General features: G+C 42.3%; 1 protein-coding gene across 2 annotated transcripts in view; it reads right to left on the bottom strand.

Annotated features, from left to right (window-relative positions):
• NAALADL2 (N-acetylated alpha-linked acidic dipeptidase like 2) overlaps nt 1-16,812 on the bottom strand; it is an 821,817-nt gene that overhangs the window by 651,540 nt on the left and 153,465 nt on the right. Inside the window, exon 3 of one of the 2 annotated variants that reach the window (XM_081862367.1) lies at nt 10,953-11,033. The gene's annotated coding sequence lies outside the window, so the exon portion shown is untranslated. The other variant, XM_081862368.1, reaches the window with a different exon arrangement.

The following is a 16,812-nucleotide window of genomic DNA, read 5'->3' as shown; positions in this document are numbered from 1 at the left end:
GAACATCAGAGGTTGGCTCTAAATGCGCTGTGCTCTAATAGTTATCAGGGGGCAGTTTCACATGTTATTTTTATAAACACTGAGAATATCTTCTGAGCCCCAGTTCTAACACTAAAGGAGTAATCCTATGCACAAGCAACTGGCATGAAGTAAGACAGATTTTTTAAAATTCTTAATATTATATTTTATTTTTTAATAACTTTTTTATTCAAAATTAAAACAAAACATATTATCCAGAAACATATCATCCTTATTCCCCCCCCCATTTTTCCTCCCTCCCCCCACAGAACTCACCCACCCCCACCCCCGACTTCCCTCAGTTCCAGTCTTTGATTTCTCTAAAAATGCTGTTTTCTGCATGTTACACAGTTGTATAGATCCTCAAACTATTTAGCTGATTATTATCAATGAAAAGTTTGTGAATGTTTATTCAAAAGCAGCCAAGGAGTCCAGTTCACTTTGTTGCATCTTCAGATACTTTGTAAAGGGTTCCCATTCATCTTTAAAGTCACAGTTATCCTTGTCCCGTAGCTTGTATGTCAGTATTATAATTTATTACCTGCCCAGGTCCCAGGGTGGGTTACAACAAAACTAATGAAGCAGTAGCTAAGGATGTTCAAAATGTTCAAGAGATACTTCCATCAGTTTTACAAAGCACTCAACTTACAATTTCTCAGATGTGTTTGAGGGGGAAGGCTCCAGTCTGGTTGCCATTTTGCTTTAGGAAAAGGTTCTGGAACTGGCATAGGCAAACACAGCCCTCCAGATGTTTTGGGACCACAACTCCCATCATCCCTAGGTAACAGGACCAGTGGTCAAGGATGATGGGAATTGTAATCTCAAAACATCTGGGGGGCTGAGTTTACCTATGCCTGTTCTGGAAACTTGGCACAGTTTCTATGTATATATGCTCAGATGTAAGCCCCATAGACTTCAAGGAGACTTGCTCTCAGGCAGTCAGGTTGTGTATCCACAGTAGTGAGCAGAGGAGGAATGACCACTGGAAGGAGCACTGAGAGAAGAAACACCAGCAAAACCAGACACATTCATCTGCCCCAGCTGCAATAAAACATGTCTTTCCCATATCGGTCTCTACAGCCATAGCAGGTGCTGCAACTCTCCAATGGTTTGACTTTACCCCTGATGGCATATTCTTCCATTGTCCCTCAAGACAAATGGATGGCAACAAGTATGGGTGAAGCAAGTATGGGTGAAGCAGGGGTTTTCTACTGCCCATCCCTACCTGCCCGGGTGGGTGGGCTCCACCAATGGAAACTGCAGAGCTCTTGACTGCACCCACCTAAATCGTGAGCAGGTGAAGCTACTGTCAGTGGTACCTTCACAACTGCTGGCACTTACATACCATAAAAAATTGAGCATTTTGATGGTAGGGCCAGGATGAGTAGGGGGCAGAGCTGGATCAGCCAAGCATTCTTTGGATCTTCAACATGTCCAGCTACTGGCAAGGTGTGGAATCAGTCCTAGCTAAACCCAGAATTTCCTTGCCACCCCACCTTCCAGCCTGGCAGTTATAAGCGGTGGAGTTTGGCTTACACCCTAAAGCTAGTTTATCTCTCAGTTGCGTATTCTCAGTACGTACCCACAGTTTAATTAGATGATGACAAAATACAACAAAAATGGGTGTATGACCCTGAACAAAATACTGGAGAGGAAGAAGGTGAGGAATGTAACATTCACTTCATGCCTAGTTCATCACTAAATCCCCCGACTCCCTTCTTAGATGAATTAAACTCCCACACTCAGGGTCAAGATGAATGGGTGTTTTCAAGTGACGAGAGCACCACTTCTTTACCATTTAAACAAGAGAAATGTTTTGTAGGCATTTTGATTTTTAATTACAATAAATGTCAAGGGCTTCATGGAATGACAGAAGAGGCCCCTGAATGTTCTAATAATTTTCCAGCTCTGCTAAAGTATTAATCAAGTAACCTTAAAGGGCTTTTCACCAGATTCTCTGCAGATGTAAAATTGATTCCAGTCGAGCAGCGACAATTTACACCAGTCAAGACTTTGGCCTTGTATTTTTGAATGTTCTAATAATTCAAGAGTGCTGCGGCTGTGAAAAATACGGGCAGCTGCTGCCTGTTCTCTGGGGTTCCTAAATAAAATTGGTGCAAAACAAGAGATTCTGCATGGTGGTGTAGTAGCTAATGTCCCAGTCCAAATCTTGCCTCTGCTATAAATTTGCAATGGGATACCAAGAAATCTACTTTCTTCCAGCCTTAAGAGTCTCATCTACAGTATACGGTCCCTATGTATCTTGCTTTACATAAGGCACTTTTCTATCTGAAGAGCCGTCGGCAGACAGTCATCTATATGAAGTGCTATTGGGTCTATGTTCAGTTCAATGAGAAAGAACCCTATTTTATTATTTATTAATTGCTTCCCATAAAGCATCTTGAAGAGATTTACAGTATAATAACCTATGCATGCAAAAGGCTGGGCTGGATGAATCCCTAGCCGGAATTAAGATTGCCGGAAGAAATATCAACAACCTCAGATATGCAGATGACACAACCTTGATGGCAGAAAGTGAGGAGGAATTAAAGAACCTTTTAATGAGGGTGAAAGAGGAGAGCGCAAAATATGGTCTGAAGCTCAACATCAAAAAAACGAAGATCATGGCCACTGGTCCCATAACCTTCTGGCAAATAGAAGGGGAAGAAATGGAGGCAGTGAGAGATTTTACTTTCTTTGGCTCCATGATCACTGCAGATAGTGACAGCAGCCACGAAATTAAAAGACACCTGATTCTTGGGAGAAAAGCAATGACAAACCTAGACAGCAACTTAAAAAGCAGAGACATCACCTTGCCAACAAAGGTCTGTATAGTTAAAGCCATGGTTTTCCCAGTAGTGATGTATGGAAGTGAGAGCTGGACCATAAAGAAGGCTGATCGCCGAAGAATTGATGCTTTTGAATTATGGTGCTGGAGGAGACTCTTGAGAGTCCCATGGACTGCAAGAAGATCCAACCTCTCCATTCTGAAGGAAATCAGCCCTGAGTGCTCACTGGAAGGACAGATCGTGAAGCTGAGGCTCCAATACTTTGGCCACCTCATGAGAAGAGAAGACTCCCTGGAAAAGACCCTGATGCTGGGAAAGGTGGAGGGCACAAGGAGAAGGGGACGACAGAGGACAAGATGGTTGGATAGTGTTCTTGAAGCTACCAGCATGAGTTTGACCAAACTGCGGGAGGCAGTGGAAGACAGGAGTGCCTGGTGTGCTCTGGTCCATGGGGTCACGAAGAGTCAGGCACGACTAAACGACTTAACAACAACAACAACAACCTATGCAAAACAGTTAAAACCATTGCACATGTAGGAACACTTGCATAAAAACAATACCAAATCAGATTTTGTTGCAGGCTCCCCTTATGGGCATAATAGCACTATGTTCTGCTGATCATAGAATTGTAGAGTTGGAAGAGACCATGAGGGTCATCTAGTCCAACTCCCTGCGATTCAGGGATCTGTTGCCCAACACGGGGCTCAAAACCACAACCCTGAGGCAGGCTATTTGCCAGAATTCAGCTGACCAAAAGAGAATATGCTCCTATTGAATCACATGTAAGATAATTGTGCCTGTTGAGAGATGAATGGATGGAATGCATTAGACCACCAACTTTCAAGAAGAGACACTTTCAGTAAAGGGGCCCTATAAGCCAGCTTCAACTAATGAGTCCTGGTAGCAGAAACTCATGCAATATCTTCTGCTAGTTCAACAGCACTTTCATCCCTCTCCTCCCCTTGTGAACCCCCTAAAAATTCTAGCTCTGAGAGCATATGGATAACTCCCAGAATAGTGTACAGAGGATCATTCCATCTGGCAAGCCAAAATACTTCCATTGGTGCAACAATTGTCAAAGCTCTTCATCAAATTCCTCTCTATGTGTTTCCTTGTCCTATAGAACTTCCAGAGACAAGTACATGCAAAATATACTGGCATTAAATATTCTGAACCTATCCCTAATCCAGAATATAACATGTATTCGTTGTCCAGTCCTGCCAGGGATTGCACCACTGACTTCATGGTCGGAAGTTGGGACCTCATCCTATCATAAACAGCATGCACTCAGGCCCCAGAGCCATCTTAAGGCACTAAAGGAAAAGCATGTTGCATCAGCTCTTGTCTTGGCAGAGAGTATGAAACTTCTGGCTTGGCCTGGCTTAGATCAAATACTAGGAGCCTGGTTTCTGAAGTCCTTATAATCTGCACTTTTCCTAGAAACATATCAAGGCAACATACAGCGTTAATATAAAATCAGCAAAAGGATCCATAAAAAGACCGTTTAAAAAATCAATAAGCATTGGTTGTTGTTTTTTAAAAGAGAGAATTTCATATTACAAAGGTCTATTTAAACAATGCAGTTTTCAAAAATATCTTTATGCATGCGTCAACGGCAGCAAGAGTCTTCTTCCAACAAGGATGGAAGAACGAGAAAATCCGAAGCAAAGAATTGTGGCAAGAGCAATTGATGGACTATGCAGAATTGGCAAAACTGACACACAAACTACATGATAAGGATAACTGTGATTTTAAAGATGAATGGGAACCCTATACAAAGTATTTAAAGGAACAACAAAATGAACTGGACTCCTTGGCAGGTTTTGAATAAACATTCGCAAACTTCTTATTGATAACATCTAGATAGATAAATTAAGGATCTGTACAGTTTTGTAACATGCAGAAAATAACATATGTTGATAAACCAGAGAGAGGAGCCAAGGGAAGTCTGGGGGGGGAGTGGAGGGGGGCTATATTTTGGGGAGGAGGGAGGGGAAAATAGGGGGGATTTAAGGATGATATGCTTTTTGATAAAATGTTATGTTGAAATTACTAATAAAAATATTTTTTAAAAAAGAAAGAAAATAAACAATGCAGTTTTCAGAAGATGCCTACAGGAAGGCAGGGGTGGTTCCTGTCAGATTTCTTCCAATGGGGAGTTCCAGACTAAAATATTGGTCCCTAGTGAAGACCAACCAAACTTCAGGGGCATGGGCAACTCCCAAATGTGCCCCATCAGTGACTTAGCATCGTGCATACAGAGTCAGGTAGTCATAGAATCATAGAACCATAGAATTGTAGAGTTTGAAGGGACTGTGAGGGTCATCTAATCCAACCCCCTGCAATGCAGGAATCTTTTACCCAACATGGAGCTTAAACCCATGACTCTAAGATTCAGCATCTCATGCTCTACCGACTGAGCTATCCCAGCCATCAAGGTTCATAAGGTACGTTAACTCTTGACCGGTAATGGACAGCAGGCAGGTAAGGGTGGGATGGCATTGCTCACCTGGCATCCCAGTGCAGAGGTCACTGCCAACTGACTAGAAGAGTAAAAACAGCGGGGAGGTCAGTGCTGTGTGACTGCAGAGGAAGGGATATTGGATTAGCTCTGCCACTGAACCCTTGCCACACTGACCTCCCTGGCTTTTCACCCCACTCCATCTTGGTTATCGGCAATGCTATCCACAATGGGAAACCAGATGAACCACAGCACACCACTCTGATTTGCCAACATCTGCTGCTTTTCACCGGTCAACAGAGTGCACCTTCTGCCTGCCATTAAGCTCAATGGCTCTGTGCTTGAAGAACAATTGATCCAGGGCATGAAACAGCCTTTTGCCAGGTCAGACTATTTGTCCATCTAACTCAATAGGGTTAACTCTGGCTGGCACAGAATCTCCAGGATCTTTCTCGTCTTTTCAAATGGGCATGAAGCTGGGATTTTCTGCATGGAGTGCATATGCTCTACCACTGTGCTGTGGTCGTTCCCTCCATTCCAGATATTACATGTCCACCCAGTGCTGGATTTACGTATAAGCTAAAGAACCTATAGCTTATGGCCCCACTCTCTTGGGCCCCCCCCCAAAAAATTTAAAGGAAAAAAACCTGGATGTACATTTCCAAAATACAAGATAAAAAACAAATCAAATAAAACCTACATACAGCAACAGTGTTTTGTGTTGTGTAGGCTCCTATTTGTTATGTGCAAATGACTTTAGATACCTATTAGGTCCATAAATTACCATATAGCATATATTCAACACAAAAAACAGTGACAATTTGTTGCTGAGAAAGAACAGCTGGACATATAAAGGGCCCCATTACCTTCAGTAGCTTAGGGCCTCATCAAACCTAAATCTGGCCCTGTGTCCACCTATACCCCAGCTCCAAAGAACTCTCTTTCCACATAGGAAGAAGGGAAAGGAAGAGAAAGAAAATTTGTAAAAATAGGTAAATGCAGAAAAAATAGATTTCATATTTCATAATATGTAGGACAAGATAAAATGACTACAGATTACTCACCAAAGACATATTTGCACAATCCACTAATAGTTCTACATTATCATTAATTTTACTCTTAGACATTAAGATTTTCCACTGAAAGGGAAAAGCAGCAATGCCCACTTAACACTAGTTCCCTCTCTTGCCTTTGACTTCTATAACTACTGTAGTATAAATGAGAATATGTCATTTTGAATCAAATGTCCCTTTTTAAAAACCGTTGACCTGCAAAGAATGGCAATAAAGACCCTTCTGGTATTTTTTTTTTTTTACCATGGAATGAACATTCCTTTCCATTTGATAATTGTAATAAAATACACTTCTTTTCAAAGTCCAATTTAAGATTTAATGATGCAGAGAAGGTTGGGGTGCTTAAAAGAAAGTGGAACAATAACACTAAAAACATCGCTGCAGCCTACAACAATATCACCTAAAAAAAAAAATTTCTGGTCAATTAGCTTTGATTGTGTTAAACAATGACAAACTACAGAAGTAATTAGAAATCACACACAGTGTTAGCAAGTCACTAAGTGGTGTTGATTAGTTAGCAGTAATTTAAGCTTCCACAAAGATTGTCATTTCTTTACATGTGTTTTAAAGCAAGAATCAAATTGGATTTAATATAGTTGTGTGTGTTTTTCCTCTTAATGTGGCTATAACCAAATGGTCTCCTGAGTTTTATCTCCTTTCATTGAATTTAACAGCTACTGCAAAATACATGAAAAAAACATTGCATACAGGAATCTTTCTTCTCTATTGAAGCAAATCTCCTACAGCCAATCCATACGGCAAACAAAACTGGTAGGTAGGGTGGTCCAAGCATTCTATTTTCTGACTAGGTAATTTTTGCATGCCTGCTCATAGCTCATTTCTATCCTGTTTTCTTGCTGATCTACCTACCTACCTACACACACACACACACACACACACACAAAATCAAGATTCACAATTAAACTTTTGAGTATATTTTCTCCCAAAGTGTTCTATCTCAAAATCTGTATTTTTGAATGCATGCTGAAATTTCGCCTCCAGCAAGAGTTGTGTTGGAACCAATGGAAAATTATAAAATCTGATGCACACATAGATTTTGCGGCTAAGGTGCAGATCACTTCCTATCAAAAGTAGCAAATATTGAATCCCTTAAGCATCCTTAAGCATGCTTATAATGGGACTTGAGTAAATTTTCTGCAGACTCACTCCAGAATTAACTCTATGTCATCTTCACAGCTCAGTGCTGAACCTAGTTTGTTTTTGACACTTACTTATCTGGTGATGGGAATTGGCGTTATGACCTTGGCCCAGATGATTCGTTTTATTTTTATTCATAGGAGTATTTGCTCATGCAAAAAATATATAGCATGGTGATGTGAAACACAAACATTAAAATGGATTTATATTGTGAAATCATAAAATATAAAACAAATGATAGATGCAAAATCACACCAATGCTTTAAAACTGCTTTGGCGAGGCAGAAATGTTTTCAACAGGTGGCAAAATATCAGAGTTATGGGTGCCTGATTTCAATAGGAACAGTGTCCTATTGCTGTACTGGTGCCACGACACTAAAGACCTTGGTCTGCATAGACACTAAACAAATCTGAAACAACTGTCGGAAAGTCAGGTGGGCATCACCAGATAGTTGGAATGATCTGGCTGGTATATAAGGGGCATGTTGGTCCTATAGGTAACCTGGTCTCCAGCTGTTTAGGGCTTTATTGACTAAGGGAGAATTCCTATGGCACAATCTACTGGAATGAGCAGTTTAGATGTAGTGGATCTCTGGCTCAGCCAATCGATTCCCAGCTCAGCGAGGCTCAGCCAGTGTTAAGTCCCCAGCCTTGGACCAGCATAACTTGGTCATTCCAGGTAAGCCAGGGCTCAGTTAGCTGAGCCAAGGCTGCTGTAAGTCCCCCAACCCAAGAAAAGGCATTTTGGGGATAGGAGCATCCTAAGCTCATTCAGCTCAGTCATGTGACCTGGAATCCTGGCACAGAACACTGTTTTAAAGGCTTGTTTTCCCCCTGCCAGGCTTGGGCAATGCAGTAGCAGCAGCTGTCCCCTTGCTGAACAGGGTTTGGGTCTGGCGTAACATTATGCTGGCTTAATTCACACCAGCTTGCTTCATGCTGACTTCTAGGGGAACAGGATTGCTCCTTGAACTCAGCTCAGTAATGCACTGAAAGCCAACCAGAACTTTCAATGGTGCAATTTGCTGGTGTGGAGCTGTTCTGGCTAAAACCCAAATCTGCACTGGGTTTGTATTGCTGATCAAGGCTGTCGTGAGTGGCAACTAACTTGAAACACCAGTATTCTAACCAGGCCTGTGCAGAGAGGGTGGGGGGAGCTGGGTATACTTACCCCGGGCCTTGAAGGGCTAAGTCAGGGGGGGCTGCCATGGGCCTGGCAGACTTTGGTTGTTTTAGTTTATAACTTTATTCTAACAAGACTCCCACCCTGGGCATCAGACAAGCTCTGCATAGACCTGGTTCTAAACATCCCCAAAGATGCAGCACTGATATGGTGCTATCACTCTGAAAATTGCAAAGGAAAGTACCTACCTTCTCACTGGATTTCAACCACATTGACAAAAATAATTAAATGCAATCAATTCATCAAACCTGTTCAAACTATTCCATCCAAACATGCTGTCCAAAGACCTTGAAACCATCCAGTTGAAACATGCAACTGAGAAACTGGGAAGAAAGTGTGTTCAGATCTCTGATCCCAGAAACTAGCCTATCCCCCGAAAATGAGCATCCTAAAAGGCAGGGAAGGGGTAATCTGGTGAACTTCCATATACTGGGAGTTCCACAACATGGGTTAGGCAGGGGTCAGCAAACATTTTCAGCAGGGGGCCGGTCCACTGTCCCTCAGACCTTGTGGGGGGCCAGACTATATTTTGAGAGGGGGGGGATGAATTAATTCCTATGCCCCACAAATAACCCAGAGATGCATTTAAAATAAAAGCACACATTCTACTCATGTAAAAACACCAGGCAGGCCCCGCAAATAACCCAGAGATGCATTTTAAATAAAAGCGCACATTCTACTCATGTAAAAACACCAGGCAGGCCCCGCAAATAACCCAGAGATGCATTTTAAATAAAAACGCACATTCTACTCATGTAAAAACATGCTGATTCCCAGACCGTCCGTGGGCTGGATTTAGAAGGCGATTGGGCTGGATCCGGCCCCTGGGCCTTAGATTGCCTACCCATGGGTTAGGGCAATGTACAAACTCTGCTATAGCAGGATGTAGGAGGAGCAGTTGGCAAACTGCATTAGACTCTAAGGAAATTCTGTGTTCAGGATACATGGAAACCATTACTGTCACCACTGACATTTGTCATCCACTGACATGCAGTACAAAGTGCTTCAGAGCAATGCAAGCAACAAGGAGCATCTGTTCTCTTGGAAAGGTAGCCATCTAAGAACAAGTCCAATGACAGGCTGAGATGGACCAAAAGCCAAGCTACATCCGCCAGTCTGAAAGTTTGCAGCATGCTGCACACAGAGAAGGGTTGTCTTGCATTATCAAGAAGGACAGAGAGACTTGTGGTTTCCCATGTGTCTAAGACAACCACAACTGCCCCAAAGTTTCCCTCCACAATCTGTTGTATCTTGAAATCATATGGTTATGCCACATGGTTTAACATGCACTTGGTACCAATTGCAAATAAATCTTCCAATCTGAGACCAGTGTATAAACTAATGTCTTCTTCAAAAGCAGTTTCCCATCAGCCTGGGCTCATTCTTATATCAGGGGTTTCTTGGGGTCATTTTGGTGGTGGGGGGGGGTCTCTCCACAAGCCAGTTGTAGAACACAATGCCTCTGAGCATACAAGGAGTGCATTTACCTCACTAAAGAGGCGCCATAAACATCTGTGTGGGGTGTATTAAAGAGCATAGATTCAGAACTTTTGAACCAAGGATCACCAAATATCACCAGAGCTTAGCTTCCTGCCTTATAAGTTTCCACCCCACAATATGAGAAGTAATAAATGTCCCTAAGAATTCATTGTCAATAATAATAATAATAATAATAATAATAATAATACAAGCAACAACTCTCCAAGTGACTGACAAAATTTTAAAAGTATAAAGCATGACATAAAATCAGAAAAAAGAACAGCACAGTACAATAAAAGCCATACAATGACATATAAAACAAACTCAGTCAAATAGGCGACTCTCAGCTTACATGAAGGCTACATCTGGGGATAGTGCATGAAGCCAAAATTTTATATAGTCAAAACACATTCAGTTCAGTGGTGGGTAGCATAGCCAATGTCTTTATTCCTGAATGCCAGCCCCCTTTCCATCCGCCTTTACTCCCCCCTCCCCAAGCACATAAAGCTGAATGCAAACGAGTTAAGTGCACATAAGTTGCATCAAATACCAGCAAAGCGAATAAACATGAATGCCTGGGAGAAGAGATGAGTTCTTACCTAAAGAGGTTAATGGTTAATGGGAGTGCCAGGTGAACATCATTATGCAAGAGTGTTCCGCATCAAGCATGGCACATGTTCATGGTTCACGTAATAGGATCTGGGGCTTCCAAGTCGGATAGCACAGGATTCAAGTAGGAACACACAGCCCCAACATACCACTTGTAAAATAAGCCTTAGCTCCATCATTACCTTACTTAGAGGCCTCTTCTGCAAAGCACTAGTTCAGGCCAATCCATGTCTCCCAAGTATCTCAAGGATAAGCAGCATTGTCTGTGAACGAGATGAGAGGGGAAGTGAGTGTTGTGCTGACTTCTTGAGGAATCTGACCTTTGCTCTTTCAATAAGCCTTCAAAAGAGATTTTTTTTATTATTATCCCTAAGTGGACGTTCTTACATGGATTTATTTGCAATTCTTTTATACATACAATCATTTATTTTTTAAAAGCATGTAGTCTTTTAAAAAACTGCTTTTATATATGCAAATGTTTTAACTGTTTTTGCATACGTAGTGCACCTGGGAAGGTTCAACCTGCCAGCAGCAGGGACATGCTCTTGCTAGGGGTGGAGGAAGGGGGGTGCGGTGGGTGCGGGCCGCCCCAGGTGTCACCATTGAGGGGGTGACAAAATACTGGGCAACACTGACCATGGGGCCTGCAGCGCGCCCAAGCCACATGTCTCTCCTGGGAAATCCCAAAATCCCCACAACGAGGTGAGCTCCTGTTGCTCTGTCCCTGCTCCTGCCAACCTAGCAGTTCGAACATGCACCAAAAAAGTGCAAGTAGATAAATAGGTACTGCTCCAATGGGAAGGTAAATGCCGTTTCCATGTGCTGCTCTGGTTTCGCCAGAAGCAGCTTAGTCATGCTGGCCACATGACCCAGAAAAAACTGTTTGCAAAAGCAAATGCCGGCTCCCTCGGCCTGTAAAGCAAGATGAGCGCCGCAACCCCAGAGCCATTCGCGACTGGACTTAACTATCACGGGTCCTTTACTTTTACCTTTACAAGCCAATGGACATGATAAGCTACTGTGAGGCATTGGTAGGTCCTCTCCAAGTATGGTGCATGAAGCCCTTCACTGTGTCATCCTCGTTGCGTCAAGCAGTGCCTTCTAGACTGTATGGGCAATTTAGCCAGAAGATATTTGTATTTCGAGGAGATGGTGATCTAACATGGTTTCCTGGCTTTCCTGCCTCTGTTTGCTTCCCCATCTCTATCTCTTGTTAAGCTCTTTGATGGCTGAAGAGCAGCCTTTAATGCCTCTAATCTGCTGGAAGAAAGTGATATTGTTAGGTACCTTCTTTTGATGTTGGACATTGCTTGAAGAAAGTGAAGCATTGGGAGAGGTGGCTAATCTGTATGTAGCTAGTAGCATGTAGGCAGCCAGGCAAACCACACAGGTTAGCTATCTATAAATCGGATGGTGTTGGGCATAGTTTTTGAGAAGCTCACGCACGGACTGATCGATCATTTATGTGCAAACTAAGGCTACCTGGGGGGGTCGCTTCACGACTTCTTGAGGGCTTCCAAGTGGCAGATTGAAGTGCTTGCTTGATAATGTATGTAATGTTTGCTGTTTAGAATAAAATCTTTAATTGTCTCACTCACTTGTGTTTGCAGTGCCTCTGAATCTCATTAACAAAAGAACCACCTTGCATTTGGCAAGACACAGTCACAGGAGGAAAGTCCACGCACCTTCTCCTCACATCAATGCATAGTGGTACCTTCTAAGTGGGGTATTAAATTCACCTGCACATACCAACACTGTCCAATATCCATTTGGTTGGAACACAAAAGACCACTACAAGAAGATATCTTCTATAAAGTCAGACCACCCACCTAGCTTAGTACTGCCCACACTGATTGGCAAGGTTTCAGAGTTTTAGGCAGGAGTTTTCCCCAGACCAGCAGGCAATGCCGGGAACTGGACTATGAACCATTTATGTTCAAATACCAGGAAATGAATACCAGTAAACATCAGGATCAAGGGTTGAATGCAAAAGAATCATTGGCAAGAATATTGCAAAGGACAAAATAGCACCAAGATGCTATAATTAATTGAAGTGAGCTCCTGAGTAAAGGTTAGAGGAGATGTGTGTCAATCAATATGAAGAAACTATTGACTGGCTCATCTTGAAGAAATTAGCAAAGTATAGCTATCTCCTTCCTCTGTCAGTAGGAAGGCACTAATGATGTTTGTACACCAAGATGTACTTTAGAGTCTAAAGCTCTGCAAATATCGAACAAGAACATATCCATTATTAAGGAAATGCTCATCTTTATGACAGATACTGTGCATGTGCACTGCAGAAACCTACCAGGGCAGAAGGCGGTGAACATTTCCATGTGTTCAACATGACTCTCTATCAGACTTCTGTCAATAAAAGTTAGGAAACACTTTGCCAACGTTGTTCTACTGAGTGAAGATCAAGCTTCTTCAGCTTGCCAAACATTGCCAGCTTAACGTATACCAACATGACCAAATTGAATGCACACAGTATCCAACAAACTTAAGTTTCCCTCCTCTGGTCCTGGTTCAACCACTCCCCTGGAACACTCCTTTTCCAGGGCACAACTCAGCTCCCTGAGTTTCAGCTAAGCCAGGATGAAGGATTTGGGGCAGCATATCTCTGGTTGAGTCAGGGCTTGGGGATTTACACTGGCTGAACCAGAGCACCACAACATCCTAAGATTCCTGAATGCAGGGGTTTGGACTAGATGACCCTCAAATTTCTTCCAACTCTACAATTCTCTGATTCTATGAAATGTAAACCTTAAGTAAGATTGCAAAGGGGGCTAAAACAGCCTACATTTGAAATGCACGTAGACCAATATCTGTGGCTGGTTAAATATTTATTATTTAAATTCAACCACACCACACTGCCAAGGCCAGAAACATGGAAATTAGTCATGTAAAAAATGGCTTGAGAGCCATGTGCTGGAAATGTACATTTTGTGCACTTCATTTCATTTTATAGTCTCCAAGAACTATTACAATTTTAATAAACTTGTATCTGGGATTTGAAGCCAAACGCTTATGCTCAGAAGACACGAATTTATTAACTAGAAGACACCCAGAGTGGTAATAAAATGTATTCCCCAGCGGTCTGTTGCAAATGGGTTGTAAAAATTACATTTTATTAATCCAGCTGCAATTAAAGAACACAGCTGTCTCATTTGCATCCCAATGCTCCTGCTTGCAGGAGGACAAATATTTTTCATTAATACGTATCTTGCTTGTGACCATTTTTCTCCGTCCATTCTCGATTCCCACCCCCAACTCTGCTCCTGCTCCTTAAGGTTTGCAAACCAAGATCTCTTCATATTGTGGGACTTGCACAGACACATACATACAAAAAATCAACCACCACCACCAAGAGATTCATTTATTGGACTCTGTGCTTTCCAAAATGAACGAAAACCAAAAGCATCTCTCCCAGGATGCACCTTTGGGCCATATGCACATGTAAAGAGACTTCTGTGTGTGCATCCCTAGCTGGATGGGGAACCATGCATACAAATCATGCAGCACGTGTGATTCCCCAACAGTGGGATCCAGACATATAGAAAATATATTACAAAAAAAAGGAGCCCACCAAGTGGGAAAGTGTCGGCGAATCACAGCCTCTTCCCCACTTCTCTTTCTCTGGCAATATCAATAACTTACTCAAACTCGTCTATGATTTAAGCTTATTTTCTTCAAATTACATGGAGATTGCTAGTTATGCACACAGATCGGGCCTCAAAATGTGCCTGCCTGCCTTTCCTTTTCTTCCTACTATTTATACCTGCGTTAAACATTAAAACCACACATACTTCTAAAAATGCAAGAGGCGGGGAGGATGAGAACACAAACTAAGAAAAGCTGAAAAGCGTGGGCAAAGAATGAGGATTTCACCTGCTGCTGAAAAGATAAAAATCTTGGCACTTTGGTGTATTTGTGTGAGTTTCGCAGGTGTTCGGGTATGCAGAGACAATGCCGTTGTACTTTGTCACCCACCCACCACCCCAGTAAGGCCAAAGATTTGTCTGCCAGCATTAGAAAGAAAAATCCATTTTATTTGTCTGGCTCCCTTTCTATTGCCTATTTGGGGGGGGGGTTATTTTCACTGTTTCTTCCCCCCAATTGTGATCTTGAATTTAAGTATTGTGTGCATGTTTCTGTTTAGCTATGCACTGCATCATAGGTTTGGTAGTCTTAGGCTGAGATCCCAACCCCACTGACCTGGGATTATTCAATGAGACTTCTGAGAAGATGAGATTGGGGCTGCAGCTTTTGGTTTTACACACTTAAACTGAGAATAGTATTATATATGTATAGGATTGTGCTGTAAATGATGCAAAAGCACTGTGCTGTTGTGTATGTTCACACATTTGCTCTGCGTCGGGATGTGAGGAGTAACCGGTGTTGTTGGCATAAAATAGCACTATTGCGGGACTGAACAAGATTGGCTGCCTGCTTTTAATATCAGTTCAGTATCACAAGTACCAGCATTGCTCTGATAGCGAATTTGCAAATCGTAACATTTGCTTAATAAACATGTGACTGATTTCACGATAGATATATAGATGATAGATAGAGATACAGATACAGATATACATATAGATATACATATAGATATAGATATGCAGCTTTTGATACAGCTTCCTGCAGTTTTAGTACATTATTTTGTTTGGTGTAAGAGTACACTTTGATCCATGTTGTATACTTAGGAAACCCTTAGGGAAATCAGACTTCCCACAATGACTCCATACATTGGGAATCAAGCGAAGGATGGAACACACAGTGTCATCTACTGCACTTGTATGGAGATAAGTTAATGTTCCTTCTACTTCTTGTTCCAATCAACAAATGAATGGGAATTTCCAGGAAGAAATCCCCGCTTCGCTGCCCTAATGTAGGTTGCCACCTACGTTGAGAATCACCAGCCTATGTTTACAGAATGGACTTATACTGTACTTCCCTGGCAGATTATTCACTTCATCTTTGCTCATTTCATGGCTGCTAATTAGGCTCTGGCTTCTCACTGAGGAATGCATGCCTCTGCCCTCTCTTTGTGCATCTCTCTGGGTTTCTATGAAGGGTCTTTCCCCTGTCTCCTCTTTCCCTCCCTCTCCCGCTCTCCTGTTATTGCTGCCATGCCATCACGCACTCAAAGACAGACACCAAAACTAGAATATCACCTTTCTGAATTAATTTGTTCTTCCAAGGCTCCAACCCTTTAATGAGGCTCTTTGGGAACTGGCAGCTTAAACATTAAAACAAAAAGGGGTGGGTGGGGGAAATGAAGCAAAGCAAAGCAAACAACATTAGCAAGAACCAGGAAGCTTCACTTGGAATCTCTTTTTTGAAACCAAATCACTTTTTAAAATAAAAAACCCTGTATTTTTGAAGTTCTAGCTTTGTTTCAGAGCTAGTTGTGATGCATTCTTGTGTACTCATAAAATGGATGGGTCAGTGGCCTTGCTCTGAGCATGAATGGGTGGAGGAAGATAGTTACGGTGGAATTCAGGAAGGGAGTTATATTAATTAAAGTCAATTTACACATAGGAATAGAGATTCTTGTGAGTAGGTGGAAGCTCCCCACATCTGCTTAAAAGCTTGGCGGGTGGGCAGGGAAACTGGTTGGGACAGCTCTACTGCTCCTGGACAGTCTTGAATTCCTTTTTACCAATGTTGGCCTTGTGAACTTTGGCCTTGCTCCTAGGCTGGGTTCATCCACGTCAACTCTCCACCTTCTAATTGCTCCTGGGCTGTATTGACCTGCTGTTGAGTCTGTACCATTAATCTGCTTTGATAAATGAAGAATCATAGAATCAAGGGTCATCTTTCTAGTGCAACCCCCTGCAATGTAGGAATCATAGAACAGAATCATAGAATCATAGAATCATAGAGTTGGAAGAGACCACAAGGGCCATCGAGTCCAACCCCCTGCCAAGCAGGAAACACCATCAGAGCACTCCTGACATATGGCTGTCAAGCCTCTGCTTAAAGACCTCCAAAGAAGGAGACTCCACCACACGCCTTGGCAGCAAATTCCACTGTCAAACA

This window comes from Podarcis erhardii, assembly GCF_964252035.2.
Source record: "Podarcis erhardii genome assembly, chromosome: 5".
NCBI classification, from domain to species: Eukaryota; Metazoa; Chordata; class Lepidosauria; order Squamata; family Lacertidae; genus Podarcis; species Podarcis erhardii.
This window is presented reverse-complemented; position numbering and strand designations above follow the sequence as displayed.